Source organism: Clarias gariepinus, chromosome 5 (assembly GCF_024256425.1).
Source record: "Clarias gariepinus isolate MV-2021 ecotype Netherlands chromosome 5, CGAR_prim_01v2, whole genome shotgun sequence".
Taxonomy (NCBI): Eukaryota; Metazoa; Chordata; class Actinopteri; order Siluriformes; family Clariidae; genus Clarias; species Clarias gariepinus.
This window is the reverse complement of record NC_071104.1, coordinates 3,542,501-3,552,500: the sequence shown is the minus strand read 5'-3', so window position 1 is coordinate 3,552,500 and position 10,000 is coordinate 3,542,501. Positions and strand designations below refer to the sequence as shown.

General features: G+C 43.1%; 1 protein-coding gene and 1 non-coding gene across 2 annotated transcripts in view; both read left to right on the top strand.

Annotated features, from left to right (window-relative positions):
• Window positions 1-10,000, top strand: part of LOC128524461 (nuclear factor 7, brain-like) — a 561,325-nt gene that overhangs the window by 379,202 nt on the left and 172,123 nt on the right. The gene's annotated exons all lie outside the window — the stretch shown is intronic.
• trnal-cag (transfer RNA leucine (anticodon CAG)) lies at window positions 2,337-2,419 on the top strand. The gene has a single exon. It is a non-coding gene; the product is annotated as a tRNA-Leu (tRNA).

Here is a 10,000-nt window from a genome sequence, read left to right as displayed (position 1 = left end):
TGCCCCCTTCCTGATTTCTTATTCTTTTGCATGTTTGTCACACTTAAATGTTTCTGCTCATCAAAAACCGTTAACTATTAGTCAAAGATAACATAATTGAACACAAAATGCAGTTTTTAAATGAAGATTATGTTATTAAGGGAGAAAAAAAACTCCAAATCTACATGGCCCTGTGTGAAAAAGTAATTGCCCCCCCTTGTTAAAAAATAACTTAACTGTGGTTTATCACAGTTAAAAGTTCAATTTCTGTAGTCACCCCCAGGCCTGATTACTGCCACACCTGTTTCAATCAAAAAATCACTTAAATAGGAGCTACCTGACACAGAGAAGTAGACCAAAAGCACCTCAAAAGCTAGACATTATGCCAAGATCCAAAGAAATTCAGAAAAAAATGAGAACAAAAGTAATTGAGATCTATCAGGCTGGTAAAGGTTATAAAGCCATTTCCAAAGCCTTGGGACTCCAGCGAACCACAGTGAGAGCCATCATCCACAAATGGCAAAAACATGGAACAGTGGTGAACCTTCCCAGGAGTGGCCGGCCGACCAAAATTACCCCAAGAGCGCAGAGACAACTCATCCGAGAGGCCACAAAAGACCCCAGGACAACAACTAAAGAACTGCAGGCCTCACTTGCCTCAATTAAGGTCAGTGTTCACGACTCCACCAAAAGAAAGAGACTGGGCAAAAACGGCCTGCATGGCAGATTTCCAAGGCGCAAACCACTTAAGCAAAAAGAACATCAAGGCTCGTCTCAATTTTGCTAAAAAACATCTCAATGATTGCCAAGACTTTTGGGAAAATACCTTGTGGACCGACGAGACAAAAGTTTAACTTTTTGGAAGGTGCGTGTCCCGTTACATCTGGCGTAAAAGTAACACAGCATTTCAGAAAAAGAACACCATACCAACAGTAAAATATGGGGGTGGTAGTGTGATGGTCTGGGGTTGTTTTGCTGCTTCAGGACCTGGAAGGCTTGCTGTGATAGATGGAACCATGAATTCTACTGTCTACCAAAAAATCCTGAAGGAGAATGTCCGGCCATCTGTTCGTCAACTCAAGCTGAAGCGATCTTGGGTGCTGCAGCAGGACAATGACCCAAAACACACCAGCAAATCCACCTCTGAATGGCTGAAGAAAAACAAAATGAAGACTTTGGAGTGGCCTAGTCAAAGTCCTGACCTGAATCCTATTGAGATGTTGTGGCATGACCTTAAAAAGGCGGTTCATGCTAGAAAACTCTCAAATAAAGCTGAATTACAACAATTCTGCAAAGATGAGTGGGCCAAAATTCCTCCAGAGCTCTGTAAAAGACTCGTTGCAAGTTATCGCAAACGCTTGATTGCAGTTATTGCTGCTAAGGGTGGCCCAATCAGTTATTAGGTTCAGGGAGGCAATTACTTTTTCACACAGGGCCATGTAAGTTTGGATTTTTTTTCTCCCTAAATAATAAAAACCATCATTTAAAAACTGCATTTTGTGTTTACTTGTGTTATCTTTGACTAATAGTTAAATGTGTTTGATGATCAGAAACATTTAAGTGTGACAAACATGCAAAAGAATAAGAAATCAGGAAGGGGGCAAATAGTTTTTCACACCACTGTAGCTAATGACCGGATCATAATGTTGACAGCAGTTGTGCTAGGGATACACAAGATAGGACTCTAATCTTGGCTAATCAGAAAGCTTGTGCATTGTGTGACTTTAACCCATGAGCTGTTAACGGTCAGACATGAAGCAAAGATTTCATTTCCTCCACTGAAACCAGTCTGATCTGCATAGCAACAGAAGTGCCCCTCAAGAGGCATTGCTGGGATTTAAATGCTCCTGTTCACCTCTCCTGGGATCTCCTGTTTACTAGACGTCTCTGCACATGGTTGTGTTGTTGAGGCAAAGCACTGAGCTGAACTTCATTTTCACAGATACTGAAAAATTCTTTTGAGATGTTCCACCGCATGTTTGAATGCAGAAGTCAAGGAATCAGCTTCTGGATGATGATGGGGTATGAAAAGTTATCTTGTTTATGATTTGTAGGATTATTTCATCTTTCTCACTGTATTTTGCAGCATTGCCCATAGATGGTTGCAGAGGCTGCTCTCTAAACTGCTTTGCTGTTTTTCTAAGGTAAACCGCGAACGTGGTTCCTGTCTGAAGCCTAAAAATCCCCCTTTTTCATCCTCAATAGCTGCTGCTTTGGTGGAGAAATCCTGTCACCCCTTCCCAACGTTGATCTGTCTTCCAATGACAAGCTGCCTCATAGACATCCGATCGGTTATATGATTGGGTGGCCAGCGACCTGTAATCCGTGCAAGACGTGACTTTTCCAGAGATGGCTGTGTCAGGATGGCCGAGCGGTCTAAGGCGCTGCGTTCAGGTCGCAGTCTCCCCTGGAGGCGTGGGTTCGAATCCCACTTCTGACAAGAGCCCCTGTCTTTGTTGCATTTAGGAAATCGTGTATGGATTTGGATCAATAACCTTGACCTCTCACAGCATAGCTTTGCTTGCTAGCGAAGAAGTTGGCACTTTTCTTCATCAAGCGCTTGCTTCTTCAATTTTTTGGACGATGTAGACATGGTTGTGTTGTTGAGGCAAAGCACGGAGCAGGGTGCCAAAATCAAGGCTACAGGTTCTGAGCTGAACTTCCTTTTCACGCATGCTGAAAAATTCTTTTGAGATGTCCCAGCACATGTTTGATTGGTGAAGTCAAGGAATCAGCTTCTATTTGACAATTGGGTATGAAAAGTTGTCATTGTTCATGATTCATAGGTTCATTTCATCTTTCTGTCTGTATTTTGCAGCATTGCCCATAGATGGTTGGAGAGGTTGCTCTCTAAACTGCTTTCCTGTTTTGCTAAGGTAAAACGTCTACTCTGGATCAGACAAAGACATCCACATCGGATCGTAGTAGCTTTCAGCAACTTATCACTGTATGCTTTCTTAGAAAATGGGCACAAGCGAGCTTTCAGTAATGTAATTTTATGTATACATACACATATATTTATATATATTGAAGTGCAGTGTGTAGTGCAATCTTGGGCAATGTACAATTTGCAATATAGCTAATGACCTACGGATACACAAGATCGGACTGTAAACTTGGCTAATCAGAAAGCTTGTGCATTGTGTGACCTTAACCCATTTAATGGTCAGACATAAAGCAAAGATTTCCTTTTTTCCACAGAAACCAGTCTGACCTGCATAGCAACAGAGGTGCACAGTGAGAGGCACTGCTGGGATTCGAACCCAGGATCTCCTGTTTACTAGACAGGCACTTTAACCAACTAAGCCACAGCGCCACAACCAAACCTTAGCCTCTCGCATATACTCTCGCGTATCTGAGATGCTCCAGCACAGGAACTTGACTATCAAGCTAAGATTGTCTCCACTGGCATGCAGCATGATAGGACCATGAATGAAGTCCCACAGTGCTATACCATGCTACACAGAGCACGCCAAAACTGCCAGTCATGGTGTTTCGACTCAGGTTGTTCCAAGTTCATTGCAGGCAAAGATCATGCCTGTTGCAGTAGATTTCAGGCTTGCAAAAATAAACAAACTTCAAACACACTGTATGTTATATATTTGCAACTGGCATACAGTTTACAGCAAAAAAAAAAAAAAAAAAATATATATATATATATATATATATATATATATATATATACTAGCTTATTGACAGCCATTGTCCTCATTTAAATGTAACCAAATGTCAACATCAGGCAAATGTTACATGCCCGTGTGTGTGGCATGTAAATGTAGGCGTAAATGCGCGGATGCTGGTGGCGGCGTGCACGCGCGCTCTTTTTCTCTCTCTCTCTCTCGCTTTCCCTTTCCTGCAGGTGGCCCCGCCCTGATTGGACATGCGTGACGTGCGCCAGGATTGGCCGTCTTTGGACCTGCGCGTCTTTTTAAGATTGCGGGGGGAAGCCGGAAGGGCGCGCTGTGTGATGTGTTTGGAGATTGTTGCTTGTGTTGGTTTATGTTACAAAATAGAAAGCTGTTGGTCGCGCCTGTGTTGTGAGCTTGTGGGGTGTGTGTTTTGGTCTCTTGTGTTTATGTTAAATGTTATATTGTTGTAGATATTGTTAATAGTTATCTTTTTGTTTATATATGTATTTCTTTTGTGGAAGCAGTAGGGGTTGGGTGCCATTTCAGTTAGACCCGTTTTCTCCTGTTTTGAATGTTTAGTTAGGGAGTTAGTTTAGCCCTGTGTTTTTGGTTTAGTTTTCTTTGTAGCTTAGTTAGTTTTGGGAGGAGATAGGGCGGGGTTTTTGTTTATTGTTTTGGCCTTGGCCCAACCCTGAAGCCGAGAGCTTCCGGTGTGTGTGTGTGTGTGTGTGTGTGTAAAAAAATAAAAGAAAACAAAGACCAAGTTGGTTGTTCAAGATTTTATTATTTATTACGCCCTGGGACCCTAGACCTGGGGACGTAACAAAGTGGGGGCTCGTCCATTGCGAATAATAAAGTGGGGGCTCGTCCATTGCCCGGGCAAATAAGAAAGTGGGTGGCTCATTAATAAAGTGAGGGCTCGGCGATTGCGGATTATACAATAGTTTGTTTGGCTGCCTTCTTTAGTTTGTTTGTACAGTTGGTACATATAAAAAAAAAAAATGGATTTTGATCTAATTGCCTTTACGCTATCTCCTAGCACGGAGCAGTTTAATCACTGTCGTAAAGACGATTTGTTTAAAATAGCTGATTTTTTTGGAGTGGATGTGCCACGTAATGTCTCAAAAACGGAGGTGAAAAAAATATTATATAAACAATTGGTTAAACAGCAGATTCTGCCTGAGGATTCTGGAAGGGATGCTGATGATAGGAGCTCTTCAACGCCGACGGAAGTCGACGTGAAGCCACCATCTACGCCACACTCACCCACAACTTCCAGGTACCAATTAACTGCACCACCTCCCACGTCATTATTAACAAATTCGGACCAACTATTAAATTTAAAAGCAAAAGAAATAGAATTGGAAATTAAACGAGAAGAAACTGAGGCAAAAAGGCTTCGTTTAAGGGAACTAGAGCTTGAGATAGAGAGGGAGCGTTTTCAGCGAGATCACAGCCGGCTTCACCGGGCTGAGAGCGCGTTGGAGAGTTCCCCTGCTTCTCCGTCGTTTGCTCAGTTACCTACGGGGCCTGCGCCGGTCTCTTCTAGTGTCGTTTCTGCCCCAGTAACTATTTCTTTGCCGAATTTTGACGTGAGCAAACATATTAATTTAGTCCCTCCGTTTAGAGAAACCGAAGTGGATAGCTATTTTATAGCCTTTGAACGTGTGGCAGCTACTTTGCAGTGGCCAAGAGCGATGTGGGCTCTAATTTTACAATGTAAGCTAACCGGCAAAGCGCAAGACGTTTGTTCAGCGTTGCCAATAGAACAAAGTCTAGATTACGACGTGGTTAAACAAACTGTCCTCCGTGCTTATGAGTTAGTACCGGAGGCGTATAGACAAAAATTTAGAGCCCATAAGAAGATAGACAAACAAACTTTTGTTGAGTTCGCCCGAGAAAAGCAAGCTCTTTTTGAAAAGTGGTGTGCGGCAACTAAAACTACTACCTTTGAAGCCTTAAAAGAGTTAATCTTACTAGAAGACTTTAAAAACTGTATATTTGAAAATATAGTCATTCACTTAAACGAACAAAAAGTCACGTCTCTGTCAGCAGCCGCTGTGCTGGCTGACGAGTTCGTTTTAACACACCGAACAGTTTTTACTCCCACGTTGAGAACTGATAAATTTGCTGTCCGTGGGGTTGAAGGGCAGGTGAATCCTTCGGCTGGTGATGTGAGACCGGCGAGGGGAGGGGTTTTTAGAAGTTCTCAGTATCGCACGGGGGGAGGTAGAGTCTGTTTTTATTGCCTCAGTAAAGATCATCTTATTTCAGACTGCGAAGCCTGGAAAAAGAAAAAAAATGCATCAGCGAAATCTAAAACTGTAGGTTTTATTAAAAGACAAAGAGAACATGTTTTACCTGATCCAACAATAGCGGCATATAAACCCTTCATGTTGCAGGGATGGGTGGCAGACAGCTCGGAAGGAATTCCCAGGTCAGTGTCTGTTCTGCGGGATACAGGGGCAGCCCAAAGCTTGATGCTAGCTGGCACACTACCTTTGTCACAGAAAACGTACACGGGAGCTGATGTAATTTTGCGGGGCATAGGAGCAGGCTGTGTTAAAGTTCCGCTCCATACTGTCTACCTTCAAACTGACATCGTAAAGGGGGAAGTGTGTGTTGGAATTTGTGCTGAACTCCCTGTTGACGGAGTACAGATTATTTTAGGAAATGACCTAGCTGGTGGTGTTGTTTTTCCACAACCAATTGTTGTAGATACCCCTATAACAGATGTGAAAAGTGACCTCTCTTCTCAATTTCCTGCTGTATTTTCATCATGTGTAGTTACACGTGCACAGGCACGAAAATTTGACGATGTAGTGGATTTGTCTGATTCTTTTATGCAATCTACACCTATGACGGGAAAACTGTCTGTTGAACCAATTTTACCCAACCATGACGTTTTACCATTACAGATGGGACGCTCGCAGTTAGCGGCGGCGCAGAAGGCTGGTCCATCATTGCCTACATGTTTTGCAACTATTTTAATCTGTGCAACTGTGCTGATCTGTGTTGGTGCCTCATTCCTCGTAACAAAATTGGATTTGTTAAAGGGTTATTGGCAGGTGCCACTTACGCAGCGTGCTTCGGATGTCTCCGCGTTCGTAACACCAGATAATTTCTTGCGATATACCGTTATGGCCTTTGGTATGCGAAACGCTCTAGCTCCCTTTCAAAGGTTAATACAAAAGGTGTTATCTGGTGTGAAAAAAAATTGCGAAGCATATCTTTTTTCTGTTGTTGGGTATCCTTAGTTATTCTGTATGTTTTTAGTCAAAATAGGATTTTTGACTTTTATGGGTGGGGGTGTTACATGCCCGTGTGTGTGGCATGTAAATGTAGGCGTAAATGCGCGGATGCTGGTGGCGGCGTGCACGCGCGCTCTTTTTCTCTCTCTCTCTCTCGCTTTCCCTTTCCTGCAGGTGGCCCCGCCCTGATTGGACGTGCGTGACGTGCGCCAGGATTGGCCGTCTTTGGACCTGCGCGTCTTTTTAAGATTGCGGGGGGAAGCCGGAAGGGCGCGCTGTGTGATGTGTTTGGAGATTGTTGCTTGTGTTGGTTTATGTTACAAAATAGAAAGCTGTTGGTCGCGCCTGTGTTGTGAGCTTGTGGGGTGTGTGTTTTGGTCTCTTGTGTTTATGTTAAATGTTATATTGTTGTAGATATTGTTAATAGTTATCTTTTTGTTTATATATGTATTTCTTTTGTGGAAGCAGTAGGGGTTGGGTGCCATTTCAGTTAGACCCGTTTTCTCCTGTTTTGAATGTTTAGTTAGGGAGTTAGTTTAGCCCTGTGTTTTTGGTTTAGTTTTCTTTGTAGCTTAGTTAGTTTTGGGAGGAGATAGGGCGGGGTTTTTGTTTATTGTTTTGGCCTTGGCCCAACCCTGAAGCCGAGAGCTTCCGGTGTGTGTGTGTGTGTGTGTGTGTGTAAAAAAATAAAAGAAAACAAAGACCAAGTTGGTTGTTCAAGATTTTATTATTTATTACGCCCTGGGACCCTAGACCTGGGGACGTAACAAAGATGTTCCACGGCTACTCAGAAAATGATTCAATTCTTGCAAATCAAAATGCCAGTTTTCATTCACTTCTGTGGGAGGAATAGAGCTAACTTGCTTGACACCATGGACATGTGTCTACCTCTGGAAAACACATGAAAACTGAGCAGAAATCCTGGCTGAAAGCAAGATACCCTGCCACAACCTGAGACCACAAGCACTTAAGCCTTGAGTTCCTCATGCAGTTGGACCCAGACCTTGTCTGGTGTACCAAGAGATGAAACTCACAACAGGCACTGCTGGGATTTGAACCCAGGATCTCCTGTTTACAAGACAGGTGCTTTCACCAGCTAAGCCACAGTGCCAATGGCCTGCGCGGCACCTTAGGCATGACCCAGCACTTTTAACCGAGACTCTCCTGGCCAAGACGTAATCTGATTGCAATGCTAATATTTCCTCCATCCGCATGCAAACCTCGCTGAGCTCGTAAGACGAGTACTCAACCAGCGATGCCATGCAAATGCTTTGATGTTTGTTTGCACATCCTAACTTTGATTTCGGCTTGATAAGATCCCAAAACGGGTGAAAATCCTTAAGAAAATGTCAAGTTTTAGATCTGTAAATGGCACACAAGCCACAGCAAACAAAAGGTTATGGCTGATCTCCAGCCATAGTCCTAACAAGCATATCACAACAGTCAGGGGGGAGGAATTAAAATCCACATGCCATGCACATCTAAAAGCAAGCAAGCGTTCATCAGATTGCTGCTGTGGACTTTGGCTCTTTGTCCCATAAGGATTGCGTGAATCAATGTCGTAACCTTTTGTTGAAGCTGGAGTTGAGCTGAGGGCTTGATTTGGGACAAATGGGCGGAAACATGTGGAAAACAATGATATTTCTTAAATTCAGCTGACAAGTCATTCAATCAAATATGGCACATAGGAAAGTGCATCTTGAACAGGGATTCCTGACCAAAGATTTCATTTTAGACATGGTGTGTGGATAAAAAGAAGGTAACAAGTTAGTGTCTCTGGCGGGGCATCGAACCCGCAACCTTTGAATAGCTCCACAGCTGAGTCCAGAAGTCCAACACGCTATCCATTGCATCACAGAGCCAACCAGGGTGTTTTTTTTCAGGCTCTCCAAGATTCATGGATGCTCGAGTTCATTGGGCAGATGCTTTTCTGTTGCTACTAATCAAATTCCACCAAATGCAAACAACTATGGCAGGTGCTGATCCCACAAGCTGTCAACAGCGTCCACAGAATGCCTTGATTTCACCATGGAATTTGCCACAGATCCCTGTCTGACTTGCAAAGTTATTCAACTCTGGCTGTAAGAAAGGCAAGAAAGGGATAGCTTTCGCACCAACAGATGATTGTTGCAGTAGACACTGCTTGGATAGCACTGTAGCATGGAGACCTCAACATATACACACTGGAGTAAGCGCTAGATAACATATTAAATAAGGTATCTCCTCATCACCCATAGATTAAACGTTTTGTGGTATAAGGTCCTACAAATCCGAGACATCATGTTACCACACGAATGACGATTTGGCAGCAGCATTATTCTGTTGCGTTTCTGTGAATGAGCCTCATACACTTGATTTGATGCTTGCAAAGGTCCCCAACAGCTGAATAATCGCAACCACAGGTCAAATTATATGTCAGAAGAAGGCAGCCAAACCAATGCAAATGCAAGAAATTATCTGCTCTAGTCATCGTCCTAACAGACAAATGTTTAAAGGTGTGGTAAAAAGAATTGCAGTCGCAATGTAGCTAATGACCGGATCATAATGTTGACAGCAGTTGTGCTAGGGATACACAAGATAGGACTCTAATCTTGGCTAATCAGAAAGCTTGTGCATTGTGTGACTTTAACCCATGAGCTGTTAACGGTCAGACATGAAGCAAAGATTTCATTTCCTCCACTGAAACCAGTCTGATCTGCATAGCAACAGAAGTGCCCCTCAAGAGGCATTGCTGGGATTTAAATGCTCCTGTTCACTTCTCCTGGGATCTCCTGTTTACTAGACGTCTCTGCACATGGTTGTGTTGTTGAGGCAAAGCACTGAGCTGAACTTCATTTTCACAGATACTGAAAAATTCTTTTGAGATGTTCCACCGCATGTTTGAATGCAGAAGTCAAGGAATCAGCTTCTGGATGATGATGGGGTATGAAAAGTTATCTTGTTTATGATTTATAGGATTATTTCATCTTTCTCACTGTATTTTGCAGCATTGCCCATAGATGGTTGCAGAGGCTGCTCTCTAAACTGCTTTGCTGTTTTTCTAAGGTAAACCGCGAACGTGGTTCCTGTCTGAAGCCTAAAAATCCTGAACTTAAGCCAACCGATACACTTGCGTGTATTGGAAAGATCTAGCGCTTGCTT